Below are 21,613 nucleotides of genomic sequence, written 5' to 3' on the forward strand. Positions count from 1 at the left end.
GTTTGAACTTTATTCTTTTAAGTTTCTGTGATGTCATTTTCATGTTTATTCAGATTCTCTCATCTGTACAATTTGGTAGATGTGTCTGATAGTTGTTGTGACCAATTGTAATGGGCTGAGGCTTGAGCTGATGCACTGAGGTCCCAAGCACATGAGGCTAAATAGTAATTGGATCATACTTTATTAATATATATGCTGGGAGAAAGAATGGCCCCCACCCACTCTTTGTGCAAGTCCTGATGTGTTGTATAGGAAATGACGTTTTTGGTGGGTAGAGGCAAGGGAGTGGAAAGGGAAGTGGAAGGAGAGACTGTTGGCTGGCACTTTGACACAGCTACTCGCATTGCTATCCCTACAGCCCTTCATCTCTAATTCCTCTCTGCTAGCTGGCTTCCTGTCACAGCTGCCCATATTGCTATCGCAATCCTTCTTGCTCATATTGCTATCACAATCCTTTTTCACCTCTTCACTTCAATAAAGATTGAAGATTTTTCCCTTAACCTGAATTCCTGACTCCGGCTGATTTTAAATAAGCAGTCATCACAACCAATGATGAACTATCCTCCTAATCTAGCTAATTCAGCAATGACATATTTTTTTTAACAGTAGTATGGCTAGTCTTAGATTCTGAACCTATCTTGAAAGTTGTCTTTTCAGCTCAATGGATATAGCACAGCTCATGTCCCATTGGCAAATATAATTTGAGAAAACCTAAAGGAAGCTTCACACTAAGAGAAGCCATTACAATTGAAATATAGAATCATAGATCCAAAGCTGGAAGGGACTTTAATGAAGGCTACATGCTGTATTCTATTAATATAGTCTAAAAATTGCTTTAACTTTTTTGGTGATCATATCACATTGTTGATGCACATTGAACTTTTAATCAATTCTTTAAAAATGCTTTACTCTCTAGATGTGTTTCCTATATTTTGTGCTTTCATAATTGATTTACTTTGAATCTAAATGCAAAATTTTGCAGTTAGCATCACAGGGGATTTTAGATCCAACTTTCTCATTTTTTCCTCATATGAAGAAACTGAGATCTAGAGAAATTAAGTGAATAGTTCAATAATATTCAGGTAGTAAGAGGAAGAACTGGGATTTGAATATTCTTCCTCTAATTCCACATCCAGTGGTCTTTCCATGACACTCTTACGCCTCGCTATTAATTTTGTCATATCATCTAAACTTCCCAAATTAATTTTAATCCATAGATTTGATAAATATGCCATCTATACCTTTAATTCATTGATAAAACTGTCAAACATGACATGGTTAAGAACATAGCACTTTAAGTAAACCTTAAGATGAAAAAACCTATGAGTGTCATGGAGTTCTTTAGTTTCTTATTTAGGTTTTAAAAATAATTTGATATATTTTCATTTTATTTTATTTTTTTATTATTATAACTTTTTATTTACAAGTTATATGCATGGGTAATTTTTACAGCATTGACAATTGCCAAACCTTTTGTTCCACTTTTTCCCCTCCTTCCCCCCATCTCCTCCCCCAGATGGCAGGTTGACCAATACATGTTAAATATATTAAAGTATAAATTAAATACAATATAAGTATACATGTCCTAACAGTTATTTTGCTGAAAGAATTGGACTTTGAAATAGTGTACTATTTAGCCTATGAAGGAAATAAAAAATGCAGGTGGACAAAAATATAGGCATTGGGAATACTATGTAATGGTTCATAGTCATCTCCCAGAGTTCTTTTGTTGGGTGTAGCTGGTTCAAATCATTATTGCTCTATTGGAACTGATTTGGTTCATCTCATTGCTGGAGATGGCCATGTCCATCAGAATTGAGATATATTTTCATACTTTATATATAATCAGGAATTCCCAAATAAAATACATGCATTCCACATAAACTGTTAAGAGTTTTTATTCCAATTCCTATTTTCATAGGCAAATTGGTTCCTCAATGGTTGGGTAAATCTCCCCCTCTAGGTCCTATGAGTAGTATTAAGAGATTGTGAGTTTCCTTCTAATACCTTTTAATAAAGCTTCTATTCCAGTAAATATCAATTGTTTGGAGCCAATAACATATTCTCAGTATGATCCAAAGATTAGTGCTCCACTATCTCTTTAAACAGTTGACATCTTTTTGATATCACCGACAATCAATTAATGTCTAATAGTTCTTACAAAATTATATTTAATGGAAAGTAGAGAGGACAGAAGTTCTCTCTATAACAGAACAAAAATTTATCTTCCTAAAGCATTTCCTTGACGTCAGGGGCACACTGTCCTATTTTATCTCCACCTCTGTAAACCCTGGAGAGGTTGAACTTAAACCTAAAATAATTATTACCAAGAAATTGACCTAGAAGTTCATTTCCAAATTCAGCACAATTCTCTTGGCTAAAGGCTGTTTCATCACGTAACCAAAAGGCCTCTTTTCACCACATAGAAAATAGATAGGAAATGGTAACAGAATATTTGTGGTCATGTACTTTCAAAAGCAGGTTCCCCAACCATCTACATGGTTAACATGAAGCATAGATCCCTGCACATTTCCCAGAATTACTTCTTCATTGACAGTTTTTCCACCACACATAAAAATCCTACTTGAATCAGCAGAAACTGTTATCTGCAGGTGACTTTAAAATTCACTGACAGATCACGTGTAATACTTGAACTGACTATATTATTTCAACATAAAGCAGCTAATTTATCCTTTAATAGTGACCAATCACCATCACATAACATTTTCTCTAATTTAACAGAATTCTGAACCTAGTAAATGTGAAATAAAATGAGCATTTCCATTTATGATATAAAACATAAAAGGAGATTATATGTGAAATCACTAATTTTTATTATTTATAACTTATAGTATATAATAAATTTCAAAGCTGTCCTGCTAATATGTATTTCCTTCTGACTTTATTTCTGTTGTCTTCTACACTCTTACAAAAACTTCTTTATTTCTCCTCCTTTCTTTGTTTCTTCCTTCCTTTTTGATTTGTATCTGGTCAGTGCTTCCTCAGGTCTCTAATAAGGTCTCTCACTGTATGCAGTCTTGGATTAGTGAAATTTGTGGAAAATTTTAAATTTTTCTTTATTAATCTTTTTTTTGATATACTATAATAACAGCTAGCTGTTGAAGGGTTGCAAAGCTAGTGAGATATACACGTTATAATATATATTATCAAATGAGATAACATAGCTTTGCAGCTTATATAAAATGCTAGTTAGTATTATTTCATGTTTAAGTTGTATGTTTATGGGGAATCTGAACTTTCAAGTCTCTACATGTATCCTTCTTAGCCAGAAGCCTTACATGGCTCTTCTTCCTTTCTTTTTATCTGCTAGCATCTGGGGGGCCTCTGTATCCTCCATCTATAAATGTGCTACCATTCCTTCAACAGAAGACTGAAAGAAGTTACACTTATAGTGTGTTACCAGGACCTCAAAGTTTCTTTTTCTCTGGAATTTCTTCTCTTTACCAACCCCTTGTTTCTTGTTTTTAATTTCTTTCTGCTTTTTTTTTTTTTCAGAATCCTTTTCTTTATCATTTCCTTTACAGATTGCTTCTAAAGTTCTGTCTTTGTGACCTTTGGGCAAGTGATTTGACGTCCCCAAATTTTAAAAGTTTTCCAATTTTTAAAATAAGGAAATGGCACAAGATTAGACTTGGAGGTCCTCTCTTGCCTTATTCTCTGTATCTTTTAACGCTTGTCCTCTATCTCATTAGCCAGACAATACATAGAGAGGCATTCCTTAGAATCTTTCACCTTGCTCTTAAACAGACAGATCGTAAAGAATTTAAGTCATATGGTTACTGAGTTCCTCTGGCAGGAAGACAAATAGCAGGAAGCTTACTAATCACAGTATTATTTTCCTTGTTTTCTCTACCTCCTGATCCTCCAATAGAACTATGCCTGTAGCCTGCCTGTTTAGATTCTTATTCAGGTGGGATTCCTTGGATACTGCTTTTCAGACTGCAGTGTTTAATCCCTTCTCCTCCAAGCTGTACTGAATTGCTCAGGTGTGAGCAGATTAACACTATTTTGTTAGTTCAGGCAGTATTTGCCACCTTCCTTAAGCAATCACTAGATACAATCAGCAATACACAGAGACTCCTGATTAGAATATTGGAAAAGCTCTCACTCTACTTCCTGTCTTTGTTTATCCCTTCTGTTTGCTATATGGCAAACATGTAGTTTCAAACAAAAACATACATATATACAAATGTACATACAATTTTGTTATCTTATCAAATGTGATTGTAAAATATGATTTCAGTGTTTAAAAATACTTTAAAAATAATTTTTAATAATTTTTTCATATGATTAAATATGATTAAATGAGTATTTAAAAAATATTTACATGGGTTTCTTTCTATGCACAGTGACACATCAGTTCCAAGATCTATTATAATGGTCAAGATTTCTGTATGTCTACTGATAATGCTTCCTAATAGATGAAGCATCATAACCTATTTGAATAAAATTTCATATAGGTTGGAATGATTTAGGGAAATATTTTGCCATTTTTAGACAAATTTACTGGTTATATTCATTGTAAGTGGGATGGAGAGGATGTAAGGCCTCAGAAAACTGACCCCTGGAAGAGTGTTATAGTTTAGGGCTACAATTCCAGGAAAACTCCCCTTGTACCTTCTCTTATATTTTTGCTTAATCTTGCACAAACCACTTTGTAATATATACGTTCCCTGTTCTTGTACCCTGAGGGTGGAATGGGTTTCCGTGACAGACTGTGAGCCCTGATACTAAGTTGGGGACAGCTGGGGCTCAAGATGTGGTAAAGTTGTAAATCTTGCTCTATTGTCTGTCCTTTGCTTCCCTCCACTAGACTGGAGTTGAAAGTGATGCCCAATTCCTGCAGAACTGAATAAACTGCTTTCTGCTCTGACGCTGAGAAATGTCTATTTGAATTATTTTGGGTAAGTGGTTGCTGTCCCATATGATTCTCTGGGGGTTCGTCCAGGATTTGTTCTCACTGTCAGCTCTTTCTTGTCGTTACTCCAAAGGCAGGAGCCTATTGAAGGAACAGCCCCAATTGTCTTTGGACTTGAGGGGAAGATCCTGCTGTGGGGAAGTAGGATCCCAAAAAGATGGACTCACTAGAGAAGAAACCAAAAGAAGCTCTGACAGACTAATAGACAAAAAGCCTGGCTGACTGGTAAGAGAATCAGTCACGTAAGTTATATATGTATAACCCACAATTAAGCCAAATGGGGGCCCTGAAATCATGATTGTGGGGGTTCTCTGACTTGGGAATACTGACAGCAGCTTCCAACTTTAAGGATTCAGTGATCCATTAAAAGGGGCAGCACCTAATAAGCTCTTCCAGGTGACTGCTGGAGGGGAGCCATGGCTCTGTGATCTGCAGTTTAAGGAAAGAGAAGGGTCCCTACCACATTCTAAAATGAGCAAAGAACAGTCTAAGCCTGATAAATTGAAGCATGAACCTTAGAAAGAAATTGAAAAATTGGAATGAGTCCCTTAGGTATAAAGGGAAAAACAAGAAGAAAATGATAAAATAGTGTTGCCCCATATGAGGAGGGTATGATCTAGGAGATGGTACTATTTGGCCCAAATATGGGGTCCTCCAAGACTTGGGTATGTCGAAAGTTAAATTTATATGTAAATGCTAAGGAGGCTTTCAATCCAGAAGAAAGCCAAGATGGGGCAGCTGCTGATGTAGAGGGAGGGTGGTAAGGAAGAGGAACAGAAGCCCCACACCACTTCTATTTCTTTCTCATGCTCCTTCAAAGGAAGGAGAGGATCTAATAATCCCATGATTCCTTCAAGAGGGAATTAAAACAATTCTCTACAGACAGAAAGAAAAGAAATTTAAATTCAGTTTGTATTTTTGTGTGAGTGTGAATTTGTGTTTTGTCTTCTATGTTTTTCTCAGTCAGCTGAATTACAAAGTAAAAGAAATGAGGATTTTGGGATTTAAAAGTAGTTGTTTTGTGCTTTTTTTTTTTTTTTTCTGAAGCAATTGGGGTTAAGTGATTTGCCCAGGGTCACACACTAGGAAGCTAGAAGTGTCATATCTGAGACCAGATTTGAACTCAGATCCTCCTGACTTCAGGGTTGGTGCTCTATCCACTACATTATCTAGTTGCCCCTGTTTTGTGCATCTTGATACAAAGTAACCTGAATTTTTTTTAAGTTTTCAAGCTTCTCTCCCTAGAAGGAACAGGGAATAAACAGGGCTGCTCTGTGCGCACTTATGTGTAGTCCAGCTTCTCCAAAGAATGGTAGGCTCCCCCAAAATTCCATGCTCTGAAAGTTAGCCTCAGTTTCTCTCTAGATGGGTCCCTATGTTTCCCAACTCCCAGAGTTCCAACTTCTCAGGGGAATCTGGAGTCTGTAAAAAGAGATAGACCGCGTGGTCTATCTTCACGTGGCTTGGAGACAGCAGTCCACATAGGGAAGAGTACAAAATTTAGTGGGGGTAGGTAGAGGCCATTGTCATTTTGCTCCCAGGAACTTGGATCTCCATCTCAGGTCTCAAATAGTTTACTACAATTTCAGAGATTTTGGGTAGTGTAGGAGAAGAGAGTTTTTGAGGGGGAAGAGGAGTCTTCTCCCAAAAATGTGACTTAAATTACTGTGTGTTTAAATTTAAATGGTATATGATAAAATAACTTTCCATTGACACAGTTTGGGGATAAGATTTTAAAAATATGTGTGCATTAATATTGTAATATTGCTACTAGAAGTTGATTTGAAGTTAAAAAATGATTATTAAAACAAAGTTCACTGGTAAATTACTTAAAAAGGTCACATGTTTGTATTTCCTAATAAGATAAAATATGTTGCTTTCTAAATTAGATTTTGGGTAATTTGTAAAAATTATGAGCTATGCTTTAAAATTTAGTCATCTTTTCTGGATATATGTATAAGTTTTATGAAATTTGGTTCAAAGTTATTTAGATATTATCCATATTGTGAATCTTAAAGTTTAAAAAAGGTGGTTAAAAAAATAAGAAACAAGAAAGATTGATTTGCAAAAGCAATTGATAGTTTGAATGGAACATCTAGTTAGAATCTCACAAGCTAAAGTATTGATTTTTAAAATAATATTTTTCAATTGGTATGTATGTTAAAATTGGCAACTTGACTAGAAATTACATGAAATTTCTATCCATTTTTGTGTGTTATGTCTATTTAGCTTTTACTTATAAAAATTGTGAAATTGCTAATTAAGTTATTTGGGTTATTGTCATAATATTGAAACCTAAAATTGTTATTATTATATGGGTTATGTAGACACCAGATGATAGGCACAAAAAGTTGGAATTCGATTATGTGAAGAATTCACATTAGCCATTCTCTTTGACAAAGGGTAGATTTATGATGGAAAAGGCAAGTTCCTTAGTGAAGCCTGCCATTTGCCAGGAGAAAAGAAAAAATCCATAAGATTGTTGCATGCCCTTAGCTGGCAGGCTAAATTCTGAGAGGGACTTAGCACCCTAAAAGAGTTGGGTATAAGAAGTGGTATTGGAAAGCATAGTAGAGTTAGGAGAAACAGGATGTGGCACAAGTTAAAGGGAAAGGGAAAGATCGGTTAGCTTGGGAAGGTGAAGGCTTGGTAACTACCCTTCCCTCACTGGGAGTGGCTGTTCCTTCCTGCTTCTTAGAAGTGAGAAAACAAACCCATTCACCAGAGCTTAAGTCCCCCTCCTCAACTTCTGCCACTTTGCTGGCTAAATGAAATTACTTTAACATTAATTGTTTCTATTATTTCAAGTAATAGCTTACATTTACATGGTGTTAATAACTGAATGTTTGTTTTTCTTTTTCAAATCTATGGTTGTTTTAAAGCAAAGTCACTTGTGATGCTATATCAAAGGTTCTACCACTTAGCAATACAAGAAATTTGGAAGTGAAGTTTGTTAGATTTCTAACTGCGAATTCTCTGAAAGTGGTTATTTCAAAACCCATATAGCAAATTATCTAATATTTATTAAGTGCATCATGGTCTCATTGTTTAGTGAATATGATTTATAGCTTTCTTGCTCTATAGGTACATGGGATAGATTAGGATTTAAAACCTGATTATTGAAACTTGCTATTGAGATGAAATCTCTTGGGATTATAACTGTTATTGTTTTGAGCTTTGAATTTGGGAATGATTATCTGATGAATTATTGTTAGTAACTCACCACTTGAGAGCTGAATTGGCTAAAGTGGGATTGTTACTACATGATTGATTGTCAACTGTGTCCTCAGGCTGAGGCCTTGAAGGATCAGTTTTGATACTATCATAATCATGTTCCTGCTTTTTCATCTTATAGCAAATTTCTGTAATCAGAGTAAGTAGTCAATAGGAGCCATAAGCACAGATCAAGTATGTAATATTTTACTGTTTTCAATCTGAAAATATATAATCAATTTATTTTCTATTAGGTAAATGAGTAGTTGGCTTGGTCATTATTCTTTTTCTAAATATATATGTCTGTATGAAATAAGGTCCTTTAAGAATCTTATGTACTTGTAAAAACAATTGATACAACTGTCTGTGGGACCTGTAATTTTATTGATTATTGAAACTGAAGGCAAAATATCTTTTATATGGTTTAGAGAAGAGAATTTTAATATATTCAAGATTTCTTAGAAGGATATAATTTGTGGAATATTTTGTTTAATCAATGGGAAAGTCACTTTTATTTAAGTTTTATTACTTCTGTGAGAATAACATTTATATAGTATTGTATAGTATGTATAGTGTTTCCTTTTGAATAATTTTTATTTAAAAGCTGCTGGCCAATCCATATTGACCTTTCCCAGTCCATCCAATATCAGGCAAAAGAGAGGGAATATCTTTAAAAAATACTGGAAGAGGCTTTATACATATGTCTCATGCAGAAGTCTAGGTTAATCTTTATCACTATCCTGCTTTTGATAGATAAATGAGACCTGTTAATGAAGGATTTTGTGAATACCTATTTATTCTTATGGAATTCCCCCTTTCTGAAAATTGCTCTTGGAGTATAAATGTAGGCTCTAAAAAAGAGATGATGTCTAATTATTTACAGAATCTTCAGAGAAGATATAAGCACACCTCCCAAGAATGAGGATTCTGCTCTTTGTTCTCTCTCTCTCTCTCTCTGTCTCTCTCTCTCTCTCTCTCTCTCTCTCTCTCTCTCTCTCTCTCTCCCTCTCTCTCTCATTCTCTTAGGTTTGGTTTTTTCTAGGCTCTGAGAAATTCATCTTTAAATGACCAGCATTAGATAGCTGTTGAACAGCTTCAGGGGGCTGATTCAACCCATTGGATCTTCAATCAGATCGAGTACCTTCACAAATCAGCTCAAGGACCTGGTAGGATGACCCAGCTCAATGTCCATTCTTATTAGGAAGTAGCTTCAGAAGATAAAATCATTACCCCATATTCCAAAAGACTTTGGGTTTCAGTTGTTTGGGAAGGAACTAGAACTAGTTAGTGAATGGGCCTCAAATTAGCCAATATCTGAGTGGGTTCCCTGTAAGGTGTCCATCAATCCTGTGAAGGGGGGAGGTTTTATAGGATTTATCCTATTTTTCTGCTGCAATAGTATTTAGGGCTTAGGATGGGGACAAAGGGTTAAGATTTGGATTAATATTACTGGTGAAGAATAATCATAAACAATTCCATTTGATGTTTGCAAATTATAGAATTGTAGAGGATTGACTAGGCTTGACAAGTAGGTATAATTGTGTCCTAATAAAAAAAGAGATTTTTTTGTGGAACTGACCATCCAATTTGGAATAATGTTTGGTTTGCTACAAGGGCTAGATATTTAGGAAATGTAGATCAAAGAGTAAAATTGGTTATACACATAATAGATTTAAATTTCTTAGGAAGAGTTGGAATCAACTCTTAAAGACTTAAGCCAGGTAACAAACACCAATGCCTGGGTAGAATTGGTAAGGTACTCTGTAAAGAATCTAAACAAAAAGCAATTTCTAAGTCTGTGCTACAGGTTGCCCCATGCCCAGATAGTACAATTCCCTTTGGGTATGGAAAAACACGAGAGTGAATTCCTCCTGTTCCCAAAATAACATTCCTGGTGAGAATTGCTATGCTTTATATTAGTCCCTTACCTCTGGAGATCAATCAGTTTGCCTCAGCAGGGTAAAGAATTCCAAAACCTAGGGATTGTAGTGGTGTGTACCGGAGTCTAGAATGCGACTGAGGATAACTCTGGCAATTTCTCAAATGAGCATGCTCCAAGCAAACCTTGTTTAGTATTGTGGAAGCAGCACTCTCAAACCTGCTTTGCCTGGGAACTGAGTGGGCATGTCTACACTGATCCAATTGGCTATTCCTTTTACTTTGGCATTTGATGAAGTAGAAAACTGACATTCTGAGGAAGTTTGATGGTTAGTGTTCCCCATAAAGTTCAGACTATTCCAAACCAGAGGGCAGGAGTGGGAGCCAGTAAGTCAAGAAGATAGGAGAAATTCTGAAGGTAAGATAGTTATAGAAATTGAAAAATTGTATTGGGATTGGTGTGAGAAGTCCTCAAATGGTCAATAATAAGAGGAGGGATTAAGTAGTATGATGTAAGGTCTTCTTAGAAAACTGAACCCCAGAAGAGAGCCAAAGTTTAGGGTTATAATTCCAGGAAAACTCCTTGCTTGGACCCTTGTTTAATCTTGTACAAACCACTTTGTAATCTATAAATTCCCTGTTCTTGTACCCTCAGGGTGGAGTGAATTTCTATAATAGATGGTGAGCCATGATATTAAGTCAGGGACAGGTGGGGCCATAAATGGGGTAAAATTGTTTCAGAGTGTAAAAAACCTTGCTCTGTTGCCTGTCCTTTGCTTCCCTCCACTAGACCACAGTAGTTGAAGGTGACGCTCACTTCCAGCAGAAACTGAATAAACTGCTTTTTGCTCTGGCTCTGAGAAACATCTATTTGAATTATCTTGGATTAGTGGTCACTGTTCCACACAATTGTGAAAATTTAGAAGTCTAGATACAGAATGAGGAAATTTTTATTATCTCAATTATGAAATCTCTTTATTGGAAAATGACTTTTCCCTGTTTGGCCATTTCCTTTCACTTCGCCATGGCTATCTCTCTTTGTGTGTATCTCTCTCTATCTGTCACTCCTTCCTTTTTTCCCTTTCCCTCTCTATCTCCCTTTCCTTTTTTCTCTCTTTCTCTCTTCTCCTTCACTCTGTTCCTCTGTCCTTCTCCCACTGTCTTCCCCCCATCTCTTGCACATTGAAGTTTTCTGTAAATTCCCACCCCCTTAATCCGCATTTAGATTTCCAAAGCACATTCTAAATCCCAGTTGAGACTTTCATCCCATTGCTTGATTATGCTTTGAGATGTTAATATAGTTCCATAGCAACATCTCTAACATAAACTCTTAATTAAATTTTTTTGAATGAATCTATATAAAGTATTTTTTTTCCCTTTGGAGCTTTATCGCTATCCATAAGAAGCATTGATTTAGAGCTAAAGTAGATTTTTGAGCCCACAGAATCCAACTCCCTCATTTTACAGCAGAAGAAACTGAGGTCCAAGGAGGTCAAATGTTCATATATAATGAAGGCAAGATTTGAATGCCCATGCTCTGACTCCAAATCTAGTTCTCCTTATAATGTATCATGCTGTGCTATAGAAATAAGTAGAGCAGAATCTGAGGTAGTGCTGGGAAAGTTAATTCCTTCTATGAAAGAAAAAAGTATAATTGATACTGAAGGAAGTATAAGAGAAAGAAACTAGTCCTGTGCTTTCACAGGAAATTTTCAGATATAGGAAATCCTCAGATAAAGGAGCTCCTTCTGCCAATAACTTGGTACCTCCTTTGAAACTTAATGTCTTGGTAGGATGCTTAGAGCACTGAGTTTAAATGATTTTGTCCAGTATTCCCACCAAATATCCACCATGTATTTACTAGTTATTATTTTGAAAGAGATAATATTTATGAAAAGCATTCTTCCAGTGTGCAGCACTTAGTATGTGCTATATAAATATCACATTTAAATAGTTAATTGTTACATTATTAATATGATTATATGATATACAAACATACATATATAATTAATTATATGCTATATTTAACTAAGTATTAATAATAAATATATTAAATATAAATCCCACACTTTCCAACAATCCCTCCCTACCCCCATTCCCTATAGTATGGAGAACAAGTTTAAATGGATTAATCCTTTAGGATGTTCAAAGAAATTGAATTTGGTTTCTCTAAAAACTAAGTAAGACAGTCATGTTAAAAGACTGAAGCACAGAGAAGATCATAGACTTACTGCTGGAAAGGACATTAGAGCTCACTTAGCTCAACCCCCTCAATTACAGAGGAGAAAACAGTCCCTGTGACTTGTCCAAGGTTACATAGGTAATGAGTGGTAAAGCCAATATTGGAACACAGGTCTTCTGATTCTAGTTCTCTTTACATTCTATTCCACTGCATTGCATGAAGTTAAATGAATTGGGCAAGATCATTTGGATACTGATTGACAGAGGCAGGACTTCTGAATTCAAAGTCCAGGGCTCTGTTCATTACACTATATTGAAAAAGTTGTGAAGAAAAATAAATTTAGCTATCAAACTCTGGCATAGATGCTGGAATAACTGCAGGGAAACTAGGTAAACTGTTGAATAGAGGTTGCTAGGTGTTGAGTGGATGAAGAACCATACCTGGAGTGAGAAAAGAATTTTAAATCTGGGCTCAGATACCTACTACACACACACACACACACACACACACACACACACACACACACACACACACACACATATGTATATGTATGTATATTACTATGTATGTGACTCTGGGCCACACAAAAATCACCATCTGCCTCAATTTTTCCATCTGTAAAATGGAAATAATAATAATGCCCACTTCTGGGAGTTAGTTGTTATGGGAATCAATTAAGATAATACTGTAAAGCATTTAGCACAAGACTTGGCATATAGAAATGAAGTATTTGAGAGTCACAGTTTATAGTTTGTTTGAAAGAATTCAAAGAGATTTTCTTTTAGTCACAAAAGACTTTATTAGTGTAAAAAAGTAAACAGAGAAGACTCTAGGTGAGTCTGGTAATTAGTAAAAGTTGGGAGAGCATAATATACTGAAATTTTGGGCTACAGTCAACAGGTAGCTTACCTGAGAAGAAGGAGTCAGGATATCTTTTAGCAGAGTATTGTTATTCATAGAAGGAGAAAGGAGGTAATTAATTAAGAGAGAGGATGGGCTTTTTGCATGGTCCTTTCAAGAAATGATTTCATCAAGGTCCTATCAATAGATGAGAGTCTGTTGATCCACTTGTTTCTTCGTTAGATATGAAGCTTTGAGAATACCCTGGACTCTGACCCATGGGTAGTTATTTAATAGATGTTTGTTTTCCTTCTTCTTTCATTGTATATTGGGGTTTTTCTCTAATAGATTTATTGTGCTCATGCTATAGTCTCACAGCATTAACTGTTGCATATTTTGGAGCTGACATTTTCCTTGGATTTCATATTTCTTAGCATCAATTCAACGTAGAAGGATTGAATCTTTATTTTATTTTATTTTAGTATAAATCAATGTTGGTGGGAGAGTTTCCTCATTATAGAAAATGCTAAAACTTGATTTCTCAGTCTGTTGCTTCTGAGCCTGAAGGAGTAGGGAGTCATCAAAATAAACTCCTTCTCCTCCTTGTTATTTCAATTGGTAGAATAAAAATGGGAGTGTTAAATTTCACATTTCTGGGGGGTGGCTAAAGAATCTTTTAGGAGAAGCAGCTTTATAGCATCAATACAAGATTGTTGGAAGATAATTACATGGACTACAAGTCTCTTTACCCAATTGGATTTCAGGTTTATAGGGCCTTGTATTAAGCTACATGTGCCAAAATAATAGCAATAAATAGTATTGTCATTCTGGGACCAAACTACATTTTAATAGCAATAGCAATTTTGGAAATGGCTCAGGGAACCAAATCTCTTGCTTTCTCTTTATTTTGTAGCAGCCTCATCACTCTATGTAAAGAGTTGACAGTAAGTACTGATTTTACATTTAATGGTACTTTGTAATGATTTTTGTTTTATAATGTCTTTCTAGACACAGCATTTTGGTTCTTCTGGACCTTCTAAGGGCTTTCTTGGTGTTACTAAAAAAAAATTGGGAAATATATTTTTATTTTCCTTATTCCTTCTACCTTTATTCTGTTTTTACTCCTTATAATTAAGGGGAATTTGCTTGTCTCTGCTCCTCCAAAATGGTTCTCTAGGTGATTCCATTCTCTATTTTAATATTTCTTAGTACTTATGATCTTAGTTGTATGTTCTTGGTTTAAATTTGTGAATGAGTAGCTTCGCCTTATATATATATATCATTTCAAATGTTGTTTCATCAACCAGATGAAAGGAACGTGAAGTCAGTTCCTTGAAGTCAGGATCTGTGCCTTTTATTTCTTTAAAAATAATTTTCCCATTTTTGTTAATTTCCTTATTGGGTACTTCTTCATCCCACCTCCATGCTTATTAGACAATATGAATTAACATGAAATATGTTTGTTCAGTTGAAATGAAATGAGAAGTAGAGTTTCCTTCTTTTGCTCTAATTTTGTCTTGTCTTATGCTTAAGGTGATTGAGAAGAAAAAACAGTGTAGAACTTAAAACTTTTCTACTCTAAGCTAATTAAGAAGTGTTTGGGTTTCTTTAACATGAGCTCATATTTCTAAATACAACCCACTCTAAAGGTATTGATCACTCTAAAATGGGAAAACCATTTTTCTTTAAGGTTTTGTGGAAACTAAAATCGGCCCCAAATGATTCAATGTTCTTCAGTTGTAAGTGCTGACAAATTGAATAATCAAATATACAGATACATATAAGAGATGGCTTAATTTATTTCACAAAGTCAAATTTCTCTTTTTCATAATTACACAGGAAACACACCTGTATTTTTCATGCAGTTAGCATTCTCTCAGAGAAAAACAAGTAGTCATATATCTGTTTTTTACTTTGATTCAATTCAATTTATGTGGTATTTTTCAAATGCAAATTTTAGGTTTGAAGATTATCCTTTGAAGGACAGTTGCAGAAATAAGTTTCCTCTTTGAAAGTTCCAAGCACCAATGAAATAACAGATGTGGTCTAAAAAAAAAAGTTTTAGAAATAGAGGTATTTGGGTTCAGTGAAAAAACTATTGTATAGGACATGAAGACCCTTATCAATAATTCCAGAGCCTCAAGATAAATGTAGGAATAAAAGGAAAGTTTATTAGCTTTCTCCAGAAAGGAACCTCTTGAAACATCAAATGTAATGTCAACAGAGAAGTGTGCCTGTGTATTCAGCAAAGCAGATTATATAGATCTGAATGGCAAATTCCCCTTCCCACTTCCCATTTAATCCATCTGCTGGGTTTCAGGAGGTACAATCTATTCATGGAAATATACCACAGCAGAAAAGCAAAGAGAATAATGTATATTTTCTATAACCTCTCACATCCTGCCAAATGGTGAGGCATTGAGGGTCTCTAACCCTGAGAGGACTTCATCATCCCACTCAGTATTAATTACAGGGGTTCTCAAAGTCTGGTCCAGAGCATCCTCGGAATCTCTGAAATACTTTCAGAGAGTCTACAGATTCATAATTGATTTTTATTTTTAATGTGATCAATATCTATAACTATAATCCACATAAGCAAAAACTCTTTGGACAGATCCTCAATCATTTTTAATAGGATAAAGATATTGAGAACAAAGCTTGAGGACCACTGATCTAGTAGATGAAGAGACTTAGATTCAAATACTGCTTTGTACTTTTAGTAGCTATGTTACCTTGGATTAGTCATTTAACCTTTTTATGGCCAAGAAATATTATGGGGCCTACCTATTAAATTATAGGTTGTAGTCTCCATGTATGGAATGAGTTTCCCTACTGGGAATTTCCCATATTCATATATCATTTGTGATAAATTTAGAAATGAGCTTCTCAAAAATTCCAAAAAAGATTATACATAAACTTATATGATACTATATATATATGTATATATATATATATACTTATATGCATACATATATACATAAAAGGTTTAGAGCTAGAAAGATCTGGTTGCAAGTTTCACTTCTGATTTGTGGTGTCTTTGGGACCTTGGACAAGTCACCTCACTTCTCAGTGCCTCAGACATCTCTCAGATGATAAGTTACTGAGCAGGTGCTGACCTTCATTGCTAAAGGGATTTTTCTAAACCAATGAAATAATAGGTCCAATTTCCCTGTCTCTAGTATATAATATTTCCTCTTCATCGCTCTGTCGTTCTCTCCTTTTCTCTCTGTTTGTCTCTTTCTATCTCAATCTCTGTCTTTCTGTCTCTGTCTCTTTTTCCACCTTATTTTCTTTGTTTCTTTGTCTTTTTCTCTCTTTCTGTCTCTCTCTTTTCTCCCTCACAATTTCTTTTTCTTTTTTCTCTCATTATTCTTCCCTACCTCCCCTCCCCCCCAATTCTTTCTGATTTAAAGGTTGGGATATATATCAACTGTATCACAAAGACTCCTCAAATTAGGTTCTTGAAATTACAATTTATCAGAAACAGAATCAACATCACAAAGAGAGGAAAGCTTCTCATATACAGCGTTAAGGCAAATTTTCCCCACCGTATTCTCATAGCTCCTTCTCTACCTATCCTTAATTCATCTAAAGGAATACTTAAATTTTTTTTTGTTTCTTCTGAATAACGAATCACAAAATATTAGAGTCAAAAGGCATTTTCGAAGTCATGACACCTGCATCATGCACAATGTAGAAAAGTTAAGTGACATAGATAACAAGTGGCCTATTGAAGGTTTGGGCCTAGACTGTTTAATTCCAATTCTGCTCACCTTTCTGGTGGGTTACATAGTCTTGAAGTAATAAAAGCTTATTGTTCTCCCTCTCTCCTGGCTCCAGTTGGTCCATCTGTCTTTTTCCATAATCCATTGAGAGTATGAAACCTTCTGGAGGAGTTTTGGAATGTATAAATGATTATAGGCCTCCCTGATGGGGCACTGCCATTTCTAAATCTAAGCTATTGCATGAAAATATTTCTTTTAGAGCTTTGCTGAAGGAAGTTGAGCTGCTGTTTCCAGCTGTTAAAGAAGCCTCTGCCCTAGCAGCTGGGCTTCCTCCCAGGCAGCAAACGAGGCTGTAGCTCCCTTGCTGCTTCCTGCCTTCCCTCTGCCTGCTTTACTAGATTGTAATTCAATAGAATTCAAATCTTTACTTGCCCGGAGCATCTAGGCAGCAAGCCCAGAGGTCCTTTCAAAGCAGAGTTTTCTACAGCTATTTTATTTCACTGGAGATGCCAGAATTTTTTCTGCCTTCCAAAGGTGAGCAAAATTGTGGAAACATATAGTGGAGAGAAAATCCTTAGGAGAGAACTTGAGCCAGACTTTATTGGTGGGGGGAAAACAAGGACAAATCTTGGCTATAGTCGTTGAGCTAATTTGATATTTATTTGTTGCCCCTAGGTACAGATTCAGGTAGGGGAGAATAAATAAGTGATGAAGGTGCAAAAGTATGAAAATATATACAAATGTGTGCCAGAAACTAAGAGGAGTCAGTCCAGGTCATATGACTTTTATCCAACTCAGTGGATTCTATTGTAGTCATTTCTTTGTTTTTCTAAACTTCATGCAAAGGTGTAGAATGTGGGATCAGAACATTGAGCACCATGGTTTTCAGTTTTGTTTTATTAGAAGGGTGAGGATTCAGAAAGGAAATTGGCAGGGCTAGAGAAATATATCTTATCCTTTCTCCTTGGGTCAAATGGACTAAATGTAGCAGCTAATTATTTTTAGGTATCCTTTTACCCCTAGGTTCTGTGCTCCCTTTTCTCCATCCCTTGCTGGCTTTATTCCTCTCTCCCTGAACATATTCCAGCCTGAAAGCTTTTGGTGTTCCTATCTTTGGCTTGGCAGCTTAATTTGGGCCATCTCAGACCCTCATCTTTTTATTTCTGACATTAGCCTGCTAACTTGACTTTGATTCCTGATTAATCCCTAGAATTGGCATGTAGTAATATAGAAAAGAGCAGGAGATTTGAGGTAGTGATTTCTTGTGTGACCTCGACAAGGCATTGCTATCCCTGATCCTCAGTTTCCTAATTTGTAAAATGAGAATTAATACAGGTTAACTACTTATCTCCTATGGTTATTATGAGAACAAAATGGATAATGTGTGCAGAGTTCATCATATGAATAGCACTTATTATTATAAGAGTAGTAGAAGTTTTAATTTGATAAAATCCCTACAATATCTACTAGCTGAAGTGCTAAATTGATTGATATAGAATTTTTAAAAATGACTAACTAACTATCCCCAGTGAATTTACATTTGGAGCTATATGAGACATCCATACAAATAATTAGAACACAATATAGATTATGGCAAGTCTATAGGAAAGAGAAAAGTCAAAAAGGAAGGCATAAGAGATTGAAGCAGGACAGATCATATGATAGCTGAGTTTTCCTTTATCTGGAGGAGAATATCCAGTGGAAGGCAAGCAAGATGCAGAACCTTGACTTAAAGCTATATGAGAATCAGTTGAAAAAACTGAAAATGTTCATCTGGGAAAAAGAAAAGTAAAATCTATTAAGAACCAGCTGTACCTTAAATTTGAATGAGCTACTTTGAGAGAGAGAGAGAAAGAGAGGGAGAGAGAGAGAGAGAGAGAGAGAGAGAGAGAGAGAGAGAGAGAGAGAGAGAGAGAGAGAGAAAGAGACACACACAGCAAGTTTTTAAGTTAAGGCTGGATGACTAATTCCTGAACATATCCCTGTTTGATTGGGCTAAATGTCCCAAATCGTTCTTAACTCTGAGGTTCTATGTAGTGGATAGAATGCTAAATCTGTAGGCAGGAAGATCTAAATTCAAATTCAGCTCTTTCATTTACTAGATATGTAAATCACCTTGGGCATGTCACAACCATTTTCTGCCTCAGATTCCTCATCTGTAAAATGGGGATAATACCTTCCAGAGTTGTAAGAATCAAGTGAGATGTAATCATAAAGTAGTAAGAAGAATGCCTGACACATAGTAAACATTGCATAAATATTAGCTACTATTACTATCATCATTATCATCACTATTGTTGTTGCTATTATTTGCTATTATTTTATGATTGTGCTTTATGTGAAGTGTGAAACTTAAGTTGAGTCTTTTTTTTTTTTTAAATCTCCAAAACAAAGGCATAATAAGATTACAGCAATATAACTCTTATATATACCTGGGACACAATCTTCTACAAGTATACATTGTGTCAGTCGAAAGAATGAACATATACATAGAATTTACGAGTGAAAAGCTAGGAACATATGTTGCTTGGCAAGTTATGTTATGCCTCAGTTTCCCTGAATTGTAATATCTCAGTTTCCCTGCCTCAGTTTCTCGGAATTGTTCTGCCTCAGTTTTTCTGTGGCAACTTTTTCTCCCTCCCCCTCCTGTCCTCCCCCTCCCCCCCACTTCCTGGTCATTAGGACTGATATAATTAAAGCTATGGAGCTCTGGCCATTCTGCCATTACAAAGAGTCATAAAACTCTAGATGGCTTATCTCATGGTCCTTCCTGAAATTGTGATTTACTAAATGTTTCTCCCTGCCCCCCTTGCCTTTGTTTCCCTGATTGTTGGAACCCTGTAAAAGTCTCTGGAATTACTTGCTTGTTGCTGAGTGCTTTGAGACAATCCAGCTGACTAGTCCAAGCTCTCCAATAATTAAATATTAAAAATCTCTAATCTCTGTCTTATCTCAGCTTCTCTGGCATTACACTTATACCCTGGCTCTGTAAGAACCTCTGATGTCTTTTTATGGTATGCTCTTGTTTCTCCTCCTGGGACATGGTGTCTTTTCTGGGTGAATGCTCTATTGGATCACTCAAGTCTGCTACTGGGTAATATGTGTGATATTTGTGGTTGGTTGTGGTCTCTATTATCTCTATTTTCAGGCTGAACTGAGATCCTGGTCTTATGTATTGCTATCAAGTTGTAAGAAGAAGAGAACCCTATATCCATGATAGTGGAAGTCTACATAGTTCTTTTATCTCAACGTTTCCGTTCAGAAGCTTGTCATCTCTTAAACAGCAGAATTCTGGTTTCAGTACCCAAGAACTCTTTCCTTTTGTTTTTTCCTACTTGATTCCACTCAACCATGCAGTTGGATCCTCACTGAGTGTGATCATGTGCTTTGACTACAAGATACCATTGCTAATGGTGGAGGGACAGAAGAAAGAAATTATCTTTCCTCTTCTTGTACTCTATAAGAGGCTCAAAGGAAAAACTCAAATTGAGAACTCTTTTTATCAGAACTGACTGACTTAGAGAGGGGTAAGTTTGCTTTTTATCTGGGTCACAAAGGATATGGCTGATCTCATTCAATCATTGAAACTCCCTGCATTTCTCAGTTTTAAGCTGGGTCATAAGTGAAGAGAAAGAAGGATTTCAACATTTAGAAATGGAGAGGAAGACTGTCCTAGGCAAGAGGAATGATTTGCACAGATATTATCTACATATTGTAACCTGATGTTCTATTAGTTGAGCATGAAGGACCTGAGTCTTTCCCATGAAAAGAAGTTACTAAAAAGAATGGGAAAAAATAGGGGATATTCAGAGATGAATTGATTACTTAGCCCACTCAGTCCCATACTCATTCTTCTCTATGAAGGTATTTCTACCACCAGGCTTTGTTCTAATAGGCAATTTTCCAGCAGACAGGCTTAGTATTGAAGAGGAATCTGCTTTTAGACCAACTAGACAGCCCTGAAGCAGAGTGGAGAATCCACCTATAATTTGCCTGTGATGTCTGGACCTCCTAACAGGTAGCATTCTATTTGACTTCTGAACAGAATTCATCATAACACCTGCTTGCTTTATTTCACATCAAATACTCCTCAATAAAGAGGTTGGGAGCAGAGTCACTCCACAGGCATCCAAGCCCAGCTTATCACAGTTCTGCTGTGCTTGGCCAGTAATGCGATGAGAATGGATGACACCAGGACACCAAAGCACTTGTTATGTGGCAAATTGAAGGAAAGTAATTGTATGTGAAATGGACAGAAGAAATGCTTCAAGGACAGGACAAAATATAATTTAAAGCAATGTAGCAGTCATAGAGAAAACGAGGAACCCCAGCAATAGGTACCACGTGGAGGGATGAGCTACAGAGACACACATTTTGTGACCTGTGAGATAGATGGGCCCCATAGGACACAGCTATGTGTGTCCCTATAGTAGTCAAAGAATTGACAACCATTCCAACCATCAATTAAGAAGTATTTATTGAGCACTCTGTGCAGACTCTCCCTGGAATAGACATTGAGAGGGATAAGGGAGAAGTTTAAGACTTGAGGCCTATCCTCAAAGCAACTTACAATTAAACTTCACTTTCCTGCTCAAGAAGTTTTCACCCTTTGACCTCTAGGATAAAATGCAAATTTCTCTCTTTGGCTTTGAGTGCTCTTGACAGATTATAAAGAACAAATGGCCCTGGAGAAGCACTAAGAGAAAGACATTAAAATTGAATTTCATAGGTATGAAATATAATGTCAGATTTTTTAAAAAGTGTGATTAGTTTTACTGATTTTTTTTTTCTTTGCAAAAAAATTTATTATAAAAGACAGTTCTTGGGAGAGATAAG

At 35.9% G+C, this 21,613-nt stretch overlaps 1 long non-coding RNA gene across 1 annotated transcript in view; it reads left to right on the top strand.

The window, feature by feature from the left end:
* The first annotated feature begins 4,789 nt into the window (after positions 1-4,789).
* The window catches only part of LOC127561883 (uncharacterized), a 223,553-nt gene continuing 206,729 nt past the window's right edge, over positions 4,790-21,613 (top strand). Inside the window, exons 1-2 of the long non-coding RNA XR_007953559.1 lie at positions 4,790-4,925; positions 5,013-5,164. This is a non-coding gene — a long non-coding RNA (uncharacterized LOC127561883). The remainder of the gene's footprint in view (positions 4,926-5,012; positions 5,165-21,613) is intronic.

Source organism: Antechinus flavipes, chromosome 4 (genome assembly GCF_016432865.1).
Source record: "Antechinus flavipes isolate AdamAnt ecotype Samford, QLD, Australia chromosome 4, AdamAnt_v2, whole genome shotgun sequence".
In the NCBI taxonomy this organism is placed as follows: Eukaryota; Metazoa; Chordata; class Mammalia; order Dasyuromorphia; family Dasyuridae; genus Antechinus; species Antechinus flavipes.